Consider the following 14409-nt stretch of genomic DNA (forward strand, 5'->3'; position numbering starts at 1 on the left):
CAGTAATAATCATCTTTACATTAAAGTAGGAAAATAAATATGATTAAAAATGAGGAATACGAATAACCTATTTAAGACTTTTAAGACAATACAAATACTGATGCATAATGCTCCAAATAATAGGAGAACAATCTGCCTATCAACTGTAAGGTGTAATTTAATGTTAAATGTTCTAGGGTAGGGCTATAAAACAAAATGAAGTACGGCAGAATTGTTACCAAAGACATACCAATGTGTCAACAAAGGGCAGAGTGATTCAAGGAGGAAAAAGTCCTATATTATCTTGAAGCAAAATTGTTTGCCTTGAGTTAAAGAGGAAAACAGAACAAAATATTTCATGGTGGGTAAACGCATAACAAAAATTAAAATTTCAAATGATGTCTTTTTATAAACTTTCACATGTGAACTCCCCGACACGTACACAAACTATGTTTATGAAGTGTATCTCTTCAGAGCAGATTAAACTATCCTCGTAAATCATTCCAGGTAACCAACTAGTATATAAATACCAAGTTTGAGACCAGCCTGGCCAACGTAGTGAAACCCCATCTCTACTAAAAATACAAAAATTAGCTGGGCATGGTGGCACGCACCTGTAGTCCCAGCTACTCATGAGGCTGAAGCAGGAGAATCGCTTGAACCTGGGAGAAGCAGGTTGTATTGAGCCGAGATTATGCCACTGCACTCCAGCCTGGGCGACAGAGCAAGACTCCATCTCAAAAAAAAAAAAAAAAAGATGGACTTTGGCCAGATCCGAGTTTAAATCATGACCTTATCACTCATTAGCTATGTGAGGTTATCATGTTACTTTACATTTTGGGGTCTCAGTTTCTTTATCCTGAAAAGAAGAAATAAAAATAAGTCATCCAATGGTCTATTAGAAGGATTAATAAAATATACATATACATATATACACACATACAGGCACCCCTTGTAAATGGAGGTGGTTATTCATGCATCATTTCTCAATCACACGATTATATTATTAGGTCTGGCTTAACATAAGTAACATACACAGCCTCTTGTCTACAGTAATTTCTAGAATCATGCCAAGTTAAATCCAACACCACCACCCTAACATGTTCCAATACTTAAATCTCATTAAACAAGAAACATCAACTTTATTCCATAGAGATAAAAATGTTAATGCAATACAACCTGAAAGGTAACCTAAAGATTTAAATTCGTGGCACAAGAATACAAGATAAAAATGAGTTCACAAAAAAAGTGAGAAGGGGGAGAACGATTCAATAAAAGTGCTCAAGTATTGGTCAAAAAAATCCTTGTGGACTACAGTATTAACAGTTAAATTAAGATATAAAAATAAAGAAAAATATTTTTTCCTATTTCTAGGTTTTAAAAAGACTTTCTAAGTTTCAAAAGATATTGAGAAAATATCAGTTAGCTTTAATAAAAATATTTCAAAACATACGTATGTTTCAAAACACATAAAACAAAATTAAAAAGTAACCAAAATCTTAGGAAAGCAGTTGCAACTAATAGATATTTAAAAAATCAAGATCCTTTAGTTTTTTTTTTTTTCAAATAAAGGAACATTCTAAACCAGAAAGGAGAATAGAGCTGCTGAAAAAAAAGAATAAGTATATAAATAAATTATAAATAACAGAAAAGGTAATAACTCAAATTCACTAGTAATTAAAAATAAGTAAATTAAACATCACTTTCCTCTATCATATTAGCAAAGATGTAAAAATTACACATTTCTTTGCAGGCAAGACATTTAAAAAGTGGGTAATACTTATTTAAAGTGAAAGGTATTAATCCAATCGAAAATTACCACAAAAGGATAACCAGGCTTTTTTATTGATGGAGAACCATGAAGATCACTTTGATTCTGATATGAGGGAGGAGGAAACAGGAAGGTACAGAAATCACAGGCTGAGGCTGAGAATAACCTTCAGCTATATGTTCAAAAATTCTTTCATTGCTTATATACTGTTGGTAGGAATGTAAATTAGTTCAGCCACTATGGAAGCAGTTTGGAGATTTCTCAAAGAACGTAAAACAGAACTACCATTCGACCCAGTGAATCCCATTGCTGGGCATAGATCTAAAAGAAACAGTTCTAACCAAAGAGACACATAAACTCATATGTTCATCACAGCACTATTCACAATAGCAAAGACATAGGGTCGACCTAGGTGACTATCAACAGTGGATCGATAAAGAAAATGTGGCACATATACACCATGGAATACTACACTGCCATAGAAAAAGAATGAAATCGTCATTTGCAGCAACTTAGATGCAGCTGGAAGCCATTATCCTAAGTGAATTAATACAGGAACAGAAAACCAAATACTGTGTATTCTCACTTATTAAGTAGCAGCTAAACGTTGGGAACTCATGGACATCCAGATGGCAACAACAGAAACTGGAGACTACTAGAGGTGGAGGGAGGGAAGGCAGGAAGAGCTAAAAACTACCTAGTGGGTACTATGCTCACTACTTGGGTGATGGGATCATTTGTATTCCAAACCTCAGCATCACGCAATATACCTATGTAACAAACCTGTACATGTACTCACTGAATTTAAAAGAGAAGTTGAAATTATAAAACAACAACAACAATAAAAACCTCTTTCATCTAAGTATACAAGCAAATTTTACCAGAGACCTTAATATTAATAAGAATGGATGGAGCCAAAGAGCCCCAATTTCTTTGGGAGTGGTGGGAATAGAAATAGAGAAGCAAAAACTTACTAGAATCTAACAGGTACAAAACAAACTTGTTTTGCCCCCCTCTACATCTTCGATTATTTAAATTTTTAAAAGAATCCCAGATGAAAGCAAATATAACATGGAAAAGCCCACTGGATTCTTTCATTTTTGTTTTAAACAAAGTTTTTCTAGGTGTAAATTAGAATAATCATCTTTAAACAAAATTATAAAACAAAATATAGCCATATATATCCTACTGAAATACAGATATTCTATATTCTTAGACATAATCTAAGCATGAAACTTGGAGCTTCTATCTTTTGCTCCAGGACTATGTACCATGTTCTAGTGCATGAATGTTTGTGTGGCAGAATGTGATTGTACCATGAGACAGAATAGGGCAATTCAGGAGAGCCAGAAAGGGTATCTGTCATTAGAAAAAAAAAATTACTTGAAGTGGGAGAGTACTCCATCTCACTTGATGGTAAATTACTACCTTTAACTCTCAGGAATTAAGAAGTAATGCAAAGGAGTCTAATACAAGACAACACACAGAGACACAACAAATTAAACTTTAAATGCAGTATGAAGAACAAAAACAGAGCAATTACACTCAGACAAGAAAAGCTGCATTAAAATACTGGCCTTATGTAAATGACAAGTTAATGGGTGCAGCACACCAACATGGCACATGTATACATATGTAACAAACCTGCACGTTATGCACATGTACCCTAGAGCTTAAAGTATAAAAAAAAATACTGGCCTTATAATTACCTAATACTAATTTTTATCCAAATCTTAACTAGCTACCTGAAAAGCCGATGTTTGGCGGGTTACGTTACCTGTGGATGCCACAACTGCCCATTGATAAAATGGAAGTACTGAAGAAAAGCTTTCAGGTGCCACTTCCATAATTAATTTACCCTTCTCCTCTCAGGCTCTATGAATTATATGCCCTTCACTGTTACAGAAAAATTTTCGTTGGCAAGAAAACTTCTGGCCGGGCGCGGTGCCTCACGCTTGTAATCCCAGCACTTTGGGAGGCCGAGGCGGGCGGATCACGAGGTCAGGAGATCGAGACCACGGTGAAACCCCATCTCTACTAAAAATACAAAAAAATTAGCCGGGCGTGGTGGCGGGCGCCTGTAGTCCCAGCTACTTGGAGAGGCTGAGGCAGGAGAATGGCGTGAACCCGGGAGGCGGAGCTTGCAGTGAGCCGAGATTGCGCCACTGCACTCCAGCCTGGGTGACAGAGTGAGACTCCGTCTCAAAAAAAAAAAAAAAAAAAAGAAAGAAAACTTCTAACAATAATAAAATAAGACTTGATTGTTCTGGTAAAATCCTTTATGCCTCATTCCAACCACAAAGTTCTTTGAGCTTTTCTTGGTGCTGCTGGTAGTGTTTTTGCTTATGTTTGTTATTGTTATAATCTTTCCATACTGAGGCAAGCTTGGGTTTCCCTCCTCACTGGCTAACAGGAACTTGGTATATTTCTATGTCCATACCAAAGAAACTTCCACCATCCCAAACATATAATATTTACATTATTTGATACGCCAGTGAGATCTATAAAATCCATACCTATAACTCTTTGCTAAGGCACTTTCTCCACTTCTTTCTCTCTCTTTCTTTTTTTTTTTTGATATGGAGTCTTGCTCTGTCACCAGGCTGGAGTGCAGTGGTGTGATCTTGGCTCACTGCAAACTCCACCTCCTAGATTCAAGCAATTCTCCTGCTCAGCTTCCCCACTCCACATATTTTTTAACACTGGGTAGTTATATGGGCAAACTATATTGAAAAAAAAAGTTCCAAATTGAATTATGGTCCATTCCAAGCAATTAAGATTACCAAATTTTCCTATGAAAATACCAATCTTGTTTTCATTCCTAAGACAGATACAATTCAAGGTTAAACAAACAGAAGAGTCATATTCAATGTCTGGAAGATGTTTATAAGGTTTAAATTGTAGTAGAAACTGCTGGTAGAGCACACTAAAGTAAAAATAATTAAATTAAGAAAACTGTAAGTCACTCCAAATTGTTCATGAAGCTTTACACTTATCCCTGATAGATAAAATATTTCATATATAATGTAAGTACTTTTATGTATGATGGGCAAATAAAATACAATTAAAGGCAAAATAAATTTTATTTTTATTGAATATCAGAGCTAAAAGAAATAGCTGCTATTTCACAACTACTTTTTTTAAACGTCAACTTCCTTCTCTTTCAACATTTCTATTTTGAGGAGCAAATTCTTCTTCTGCCTGAAATGGAATATCACCTTTCAGGTTTGAGAATTTTCAGACCATGATTTTCTATTATTTCCTTAAAACCCGAACTATCTCTGCTCCAGTAAATGAAATTTGAAGGTTTACTAGTAATATTGGGAGCAATTTCACTCTGCAATTCTCCCGGCTGCATGAGGATGGACCTATTCTCTCCCGAAGCTCTCTCTGGGCCTCTTGGAAGGCATGACACTGTCTTCAGTTTGCTAGGGCATCACTTAATTTACCACAGCAGTTAACATGGCCACAGCAACTAGCTGATTTTTTTGACAGACTTCACCAAATTAATTACATAAACAGCATTTTTGGAATATGTATCCTGAATTTTTATTTGCTAACCAATATCATTTTGACTGTTGTTACTCAAATAAACTTATGAGTTCAGCAAATATCTATTTGCATGGATACACACACACACACACACACACACACAAAACACTGTGATTGGTCCTAGAAAAAGAAACAAAATAATTTTTAATTATTATTATCACCAAAATGTGTACCATCTACTTGAGAGGCTTTCCTTCAATCTAATTAATCAAAATCGTAAAATATTTTAAAGTGAAAGGGGTATAAAGAAAATTATGTTTAAAATAAGTATGATAAAGTTTTTGTTTACTTCAAATTCTGGGACACTTGTTATATGCTAGGTCTTGGGGAAGCATAAAAAAATTAAATTTAAAAATCTGGCCATAAACAGATTACAGTCTCAGGCAGAAACAAAAACATAAAACACTCTATTACCAGGCTTTGCAAAGTACTGGGACAGAGATTTATACAGGAGGCCAAGTCACAGAGTATGAGATTAGACCAGCAGGACTTTCTCTACTGAGGCTAGAAGGCAAAGATTGGGAAAAGGGTTTTCAAGATAGAACAGCATAAATGATACAAGAAAAAAGCAATGCAATGTGGATTGCTTTGAGAAATAGAAGATGTTGAATACTGCCAGCAAATAAAATGGAGACAAAGGGGAATATTCTCATGGATGGGCAAGAGAGATACAGACGACAGCCCAGAAGGAATGGCAAAAGATTAATATAGAACAAAAGTAGAAGGTATATAAACAAGAGACTCATAGTAAAGCCTGGTCTTTATCTATAAGCAGTAGAAAGACAGGGATGGGAGGGTTTTAGATGAAAAGCAATGGGTTCATCAGGGTGGAAGACTGACCCCTCTAAAAGTAATGCAGCAGGCTGGGCGCAGTGGCTCACACCTGTAATCCCAGCACTTTGGGAGGCCGAGGCGGGCAGATCACCTGAGGTCAGGAGTTTGAGACCAGCCTGACCAACACGGAAAAACCCCATATTTACTAAAAATACAAAATTAGCCGGGAGTGGTGGCACATGTCTGTAATCCCAGCTACTCAGGAGGCTAAGGCAGGAGAATCGCTTGAACTCAGGAGACAGAGGTTGCAGTGAGCTGAGATCGCGCCATTGCACTCCAGCCTGGGCAACAAGATTGAAACTCCATCTCAAAAAAAAACAAAAAAAAAAGAGTAGTGTAGCAGACAGACTACTAGCAGAGCAAATATGACTCTAGGGCAGTGAGATCCATGAGGAGGCTAATATTAATATTTCAAGCTAAATTCATTCACATTGCTTCAATAGATACTTAACACATAATACAAAAGGTGCCATTTTCATTTTGTATAATATACCTGCATATAAAATATTATTTATAAACATGATAACCAATGTCAGGATGGACAACAGAGCCAAAAATAATACTGACAAGGCATTTCAAGTTTTAAAACACTCAACCAGTCTTCAAACAAAATACATCCTAATGTAGACATTATCAACCAGTGTCGCAATTTTGTATTTCTTCTTGATTGAAAGGAAAACTTTCTTTAGTTTCTTCTTATTGTAGTTCTTTATTTGCTTGCCTTGTTTTCTGCCCAAATTTCAACAAGGTACTTCAGAAACAAGACACCAGAAGGAATAAAAACAAAACCAATAAAAAAGGGTAAGAAAGCAATTATCATACTAGTATTTATGCAAAATATCAAGCAAAAAATAAAAGATACTGAATAAAAATCTGAAATTACAATCTTGATCATGAGATATTACTCAAAGGCAAGAGCAAATAAAAATTGATTGATGAACTTAGCCAGATAGATTCTATAACTGGGAAATGCCCATTCTAGATCAATCATGGTTGTATTTTCAAAATAAAGATATTGTCAAAAATCTAAATCAAACCCACTAATAAAATGGAAATGGTAGGCAGAATTTGAAGAAGTACAAAGATTCAGATGATAAAACAAGCATTAAATGAATGTTAAAATAGAGTTTAAGATATCAATTAGATTAGCCTTAAGGTATTTCTGAAGTAATAAAATTAATTTTGAAGCATTCTGCATCATTTGAAAAGTTACATACGCACTCAACAAAAGTGATACTGCACAACTCTTGGTCTCATTTTAAGATTCTGACTTTACATTTAAACATATTCTACCTGTTGTTTTAGATCTGACTTCTCCTATTTTAGAATGGGCTGATTTCTGTATTTCAGCCCTAACACAAAATCTGTGCCAGAGTATTAGCTTTTCCTCATATCTCTACTGGTGTCCAGTTTCAGCTCTACAGCAGCATCAATCTCATTTTTGTTTTTAACTTAAATATGTAGTACAGAAAACCCTTTGGACCTATAATCACCATCTATAACCTAACTTAACAGTTCCAAATATCATGCTAATGCTGACAGTTCTACATTCTGAAAAGCAATCAAGGAAATTTTCATTATGTCAGTAGATAACTTTCCACTAGGTAAGGCCACAGTTCCAGTGAAACAACATAATTTACTCTCTAGTCCATGTGTAGTAGATATAAACATACAAGTATATATATTTCATGAGCTAGAACCAGAAAATACATAGAAAACAATTCTTTCTGTCTCCTTCAGTGCCAGTGCTTTTAATGATAATCTGGAATATGAAAAACCATAATGAAAATGAACATGCTACAGCACCGTGAACATACACAGAAACATATTTAAAGTGCTACCTGTGATGACAGGAAAAAACGAACTATTAATGCGTAGGAGAAGATGTTAATTTTAGTTTGAGATTGAGTAAGGGAGTCGCAGTTTTTAAGAATCCAATAGCAAGTGACCTGAATAAGGAGAGAACTTCTCCTCAGTGCTTGCCTTTGGCACCGTGGATTAGGAAGACTGTTCTCACTTCTCACCGCCCCAGGTTCTCTCTAATCCCAAAGGTACTATTTCACTTCAGTGCACTGGCAAATGGAGGCTGGCTTCTTTTTTAAAAAGACCCCATGTTACCCCAATTCCCAGCTTCCACATTTTGACACTGACTACTGCATCTTCATACGTTCATCTGAATATTTCCCTTACAATCCATGTCTAGACCACTCACTACGATCAACTTAACTGACGCTAATGTTTTAATACCGACGTAAAAGTGAATAGGACTTTACCAACTGGAAGACCTCGAGTTTGACAGAATGAAGAGACAGAAACTTACTGATAGGACACGATATGAAATTGGTGCTTGAGAGCGGTTCCTACCACACGCAGGAAACGTCTCGTGAATGTACCCGGCATTCTCAACAGCAGTACACAAAACGGCTCTGCCACCAAGAACATTCTTACCCAGCAGGCAGCCCTCCTCATTAGCTTTGACATGCCACACAGCCCTTTGCTTACCGATGCAGTGCAGCCAACAGGGAGAGAGTTTACGAGCAACAGCGAGACCGAACTGGCTAGTTACTTACCTTCTCACTTATGGCAGGCTTGCTTGTTTAACTTTTTGTTTCCTCTCTTGTCATAGCTCAGCGCCAAATGGTTATGAATCAGCAGAAGTCTGAACCTGACAGTTAAAAAGAATACATTTTCAGAAAAAAATTGGAAATTAACATTCCCTCCAGTGCAGTCTTTCTTTCCTTGCCCTCTGTGTGCATGTTACTCTCCCGTTTTCTCTCTATGCAAGGCAGCTACGTAGTGGTCTATAAATATTGACCCTGACACTTGCTCAGTGCTTTACTTGCTCATGGCACAGGTCTGTGTTACTGAACACCGTGGTAATGCTCCGGCAAAGTTCTCAGCTGCTCAGACAAAGCTGTGGATTGGCTCACTACCCGGCAACCCTGTGCTTGCCTGGAAATACCATTCTGCTGCCAGCTTTACAGATGCTATGGGCCTTTCCTGAGGCCCAAATCAGGCACAGAAAGGCAATTATGAAGTTTGTCTGAAGAAATACAGCTTTCCTCAGGCAGGTGGAGAAAAGTGGGGCTAGGTGGAGTCAAAGACAAGAAAGGAAATACTGCCTTTGTTTCGGCCAAACAACACAATCTCAAACCCTTTATAAAAGTCATATCTAAATGTCAGTCAATCAAGCTTTATAAAACTTAATTATGACATATTATGAATCCAAATGACACAGGAAAGCAGTTTTGTAATTTTTTTTAATATTGCTTCTCAATGAGAAAGGCTGCAGTGATTAAGTAATTGGTCACAAAAAATATGTCAATGTAAGTTCATTCAGAGAATGATAGAAATGTATAGAAAAGTATATTAATCAGATACATCATATATTTAGTGAAAGATGCAAAAATATAACCTAAAATTATAACTCAACATAATATTTACAGTTTAAATATAAACTTCTATATTTATAATTATGACAAATTGAAAATTTAATTTTTAGATTAAGGATAGAATCCAAGCCATGACACTACAGTACATGGTTTGCAGGTGACATAAACAAGGTACATAGTATCTACATATACCACCTATAAGGTCCACAGTATAAATGAGTAGAAAATAAATCAGCCCGTATTTTTTATTTCTTGTCAAAGATAATCATTTGTTTGCTTTACTAAAATTTTCTCTTGATTAAATCAAAGGTAAAGGAAACTTTTGGGAGACTCTGGTCATTTACTCATCTTACGGACAAGAAAATCAACCCCCAGGCTGGTTACTTTGCCCAGGGTCACATGGCAACTTTGTGACAGAGCAAAACTAGAAACCTTGCCTGATTACTTACAGTAATGTGTTCCTTCTATTAGAACGGTGGTTCTCAAAGTCATCTTTAGGCTCATCTTCATATGAAAGCTTACTAAAATCTTACCAGTAAATGCAAATATTACAGCCAGAAAAATAATCAGCATAGAAGAAAAATAACTTTTTACAGTGTAACTGACCAAAAAAAATAAAGTTACACATAAGAATTAACTTTCAAACTATTTGAAATCCACCTTTCCTTGCTTAATGCAAAAATTAATATTTATCTAATGAATTAACTTATTGTCGACACAGGTATATAACTAGGTGTTGAACAGGCAAAGATAAAACATAGTTCCTACTCTTAAAGACCTTCCAGGTCTAATTCCAGAAAAACAAAATAGAAGTTAAATGTAAAACAACGTAGCAAAAAGACTAGAGGAGGACACCATGGGAGAAGGGAAAATGAGCATCTGAGCCAACATGAAGTGGGGGTAGAAGGGGTAATTCCTCACTCCAGACTTCTGGATCCTAAAGAATGGGCAGAAGGTAGTGAGGCAAAGAAGGGAAGAATAACACAATCAAGACAAAGGCGAGAAAGAGCACAACACATACTTAGAACTTCAAATAGATCTTTCTTGCTGGAGCTTAAAGTGTAAGACAGAAAATAGTTAAAAACAAAACAAAACCAACTAGAAGGAATAAGGTTATGAGGGATTTTATAAGCCAGGTTGACAAACTTGGGTTTTATAGAGTAGGATAGGCTACCAGGTTTTAACTGCCTTTATTCACAGACTCTTAAAAGAATTTTGAAAAATTATGTAACCATTTACACATTACCAAATTGACATATACAAATTTTCACCTGTGGTAAAATATGTACTTGCAAATAATTTAATTTCTACCCTATTGGAAATACTGACATTTTAAAACAAAACACATCAGCTATTTTAAATATACTCAATAGCATCTAAATCTACAATAATTTAATATAATCACTATCTAAGTAACACACAGAGATGCTTCTTTTGGCAGCTGAAATTTACATTGCTATTTATTTTCTTGATCTTTATTTCCATCTCGCTGTCTCATAGAATTTTTACATATTTTTATAATTAAGTCCTCAGTTGTTCACCCTGTCATACTTTTTTTTTTTTTTTTTTTTTTTTGAGATGGAGTCTTGCTCTGTCACCCAGGCTGGAGTGCAGTGACACTAATTGGCTCACTACGACCTCCGCCTCCTGGATTCAGGCAATTCTCCTGCCTAGGCCTCCCAAGTAGCTAGGACTACAGGCGTGTGCCACCACACCTAATTTTTGTATTTTTAGTAGAGATGAGTGTTTTGCCATGTTGGCCAGGCTGGTCTCAAACTCCTGACTTTAGGTAATCTGCTCACCTCAGCCTCCCAAAGTGCTGGGATTACAGGCGTGAGCCACTGCACCTGGCCACCCTGTCATACTGCAATACAAATTTAACGCATTAGTTGAATTTTTAATGTTAAATTTTCTATGACTCCAGGATAATGCACCATAATAACATTTGGGATGGATAAGGGTAAGAGAAAGAGTAAGGTAAGAGAAAGAGTGTTGTGAATAAAGCACTATTCTTAGCCAGATCAATATTAATAGAGTTTATGTAGAAGTGGAGAATGTAGACACTGATTCCATTAAAATTACCCATTCAACTGCCAAGGGAAAGAAACCAGTCTGAAAAGGCTACATACTGGACTGGGCACCAGTGGCTCACATCTGTAAACCTAGCACTTTAGGAAGCCAAGGCAGAAGGATTTCTTGAGGCCAGAAGTTCGAAACCAGCCTGGGAAACATAGCAAGGCCTTGTCTCTACAAAAAAATTAAAAAATAAAATAAAAAACTTAAATTAGGCAGGTGTGGTGGCACACAGCAGTAGTCCCAGCTGAGGTGAGAGGATCCCTTGAGCTCAGGGATTCGAGGCTACAGTGAGCTATGACTGTGCCCCTGGACTCCAGCCTGGATGGCAGAACAAGACCCCATCTCTTTAGGGGGAAAAAAAAGACTACATACTGTATGATTCTAACTATATGGCATTCTGGAAAAGGCAACACAATAGACAGTGTAAAGACTGGTGGTTGTAAGGAGACGACAGTGAAACATGGGATTTTTAGGGCAGTGAAACTACTCTGTATGATGCTATAATTGCAGATGAATGATATTAGGCATTTGGCAAAGCCCACAGAACTGTAAAACACAAAGAGTGAGCCTTAATGTAAAAAGTCTCTTCCTCTGTCTTCTTGACGCATGTGGTCTAGAGGGAGTAGAAGTATTATTTATCAAGGACTGTCCAAAAGGGGCTTTGGAAATATTATCTCTAACACTAAAAACAACACTAGCAGATGGTTATGTTTTTGCCTTTTTTTAAAAATGAGGCTTAGTGTTAGTAAGTGGTTTGTCTGAAGTCATGTGACTAATAAACTCTAGAACTGAGATTCAGCCCAAATCTGTCTGGCTGGACTACAGTACCACATAAAGCCTTTATATCAGTCACTGAAGATGTACAGGCCCATGCCCAGGCAAGGTAGTGGATTCAACAGTGCACTCACAAACTCAGGACGGATTTGCTGTATCCTGCATTTCTCTCAAGGAACTGCTTGAATTTTAATATTGAGTATTGAGGGGTAGCAGAAAGACAGGACTAACAAATTAAGCAGTGGATGAAATTAAAGTAACTGATACACCTTACTAAAGAGAACTTAAAGGTTTTTTTAATCTTCAATTTGACCGACGGGCAAGGAATACATGAAGAGTCAAGCGGGGCTCTTCTCTGAGTGGCTGGGTCTCTGCCAAGGCAAGGTTTTGGAAGGAAGGGGCAACTTTGGAACAGGGAGCTGGGAAGAGCAGATGGATTTAGTCTGGGACATGATGAACTTTAGATATCTGTGTTGTACTGAAGTATGTTCAATGGGCATTTAAATATACTAGTCTAGAATACCGGAGAGATGAAGACTGCATCAATTCAGTAAGCAGCTGTATTCTTGGTTTCCTGGTTCAAACCTTGTCACCATATAGTCTATTCTCAGCACAGAAGTAACGGAAGTCACTTAAAAACCTCACTCAGATTACATTCATCTTCTAATCAAAGCCCTGTACTGCTTCCCCATTTTACTCAGAGTAAAAGCTAAAAGTCCTTTTAATGATCCATATAGCCTAGCCCCACTTTATTCTCTCATCTTGTCTCTGACAGCATGGACTAGGGCCCCACTTGTCCTCCTATCATTCCTTAAATGTCCCTGACCAGTTTACCCTTGGTATCCTTCTATTTGCTGTATGTTCTTGCAGAGAGCTGCATGGCTAACTGTTCACATTCAAGTCCCTGTTCAAAGTGCACCTTCTCAGCAAAGCCTACCACTCTCATACTATTTAAAATTGCAAACTTCCCTGTTATTTGTTATTGCTTGTGTCTTCCCCATAGAATATAGTTCAATAATAGCATAGATTTCAAGTCCCTAAACTGAGCCTTCTACATAATGAATGCACAATAAACATTTGTTAGATAAATTACTAAAATAAACATTTATGAGCAACACGCCAATAAAGGTGGCTCCCAAGGTCATGAGATCTCTCAGAAGTAGCATGTATAATGAGAAGTAAACAAAAATCAACATTTACAAAGTAGGTCATGGAAGACAAGGGCATAAAGACTGAAAAACAATTATGAGGTCAGTAGAAGGAGAATGAAAAAGGGCTGAATGAGGACAGAGTCAAGGACTGAGGGGTCAACAATGTCGAATGGCATGGAAAGATTAAATATGAAAGAGACTGAAAAAGGCCATTACATACAACATTCAGAAAGTATTGTGATACTAAAAACCACTGAAATGCGCAATTTAAAAAGGCAAATTTTATGGTATATAAATTCTATTTCAAAAAAGCAGTTATTATAAGAGAAAAAGCACTGGCAGCTGAGCTGTTTTCACTGAAGGTGGGAGGTAAGCAAGGAAAGTGAGACAGGAATAAAGTCACTCTTTCAAAAAGTTTGGCCACGAAGAAAAGAAAAAGGATGGGGTAATGCTTTAAAACAACAAACAATACCTAATGTTAAATGACGAGTTGATGGGTATAGCACACCAACATGGCACATGTATACATATGTAACTAACCTGCATGTTGTGCACATGTACCCTAAAACTTAAAGTATAATAATAATTAAAAAAAACAACAACAACAACAAAACCTCATTCCAGTGTAGAGGTTGAGTACTCTGAAGTCAAGCAGCCCCGTGTTTTCTTCTTTCTCCAGTTACACTGTAAGTTATATATGTGCCTTAGTTTCCTCATCAATGAAATGGATTTAATGTTAGTACCTGCATCACTGGGAATCAATAATTCATTTTATTGTTGAATAGTATTTCATTGCATGGGTATGCCAGGTTTTATTTATGCATTCATCAGCTAATGAACATTTGGGTTGGTTTCCACTTTTGGGCCATTATGAATAATG

The 14409-nt window shown here is 36.6% G+C and overlaps 1 protein-coding gene across 8 annotated transcripts in view; it reads right to left on the bottom strand.

Annotated features, from left to right (window-relative positions):
- Nucleotides 1-14409, bottom strand: part of BMPR1B (bone morphogenetic protein receptor type 1B) — a 403893-nt gene that overhangs the window by 151018 nt on the left and 238466 nt on the right. For 5 of the 8 annotated variants that reach the window (XM_058432835.1, XM_032137249.2, XM_058432816.1 and 2 more), the window contains one exon: nucleotides 8707-8801. The gene's annotated coding sequence lies outside the window, so the exon portion shown is untranslated. Of the gene's footprint in view, nucleotides 1-8456; nucleotides 8502-8706; nucleotides 8981-14409 lie in introns of those variants that run through there. The other 3 variants (XM_032137318.2, XM_058432839.1, XM_058432843.1) reach the window with 3 other exon arrangements.

The sequence above is a fragment of the Hylobates moloch genome, unplaced genomic scaffold (assembly GCF_009828535.3).
Source record: "Hylobates moloch isolate HMO894 unplaced genomic scaffold, HMol_V3 SCAFFOLD_2, whole genome shotgun sequence".
Classification (NCBI taxonomy): domain Eukaryota; kingdom Metazoa; phylum Chordata; class Mammalia; order Primates; family Hylobatidae; genus Hylobates; species Hylobates moloch.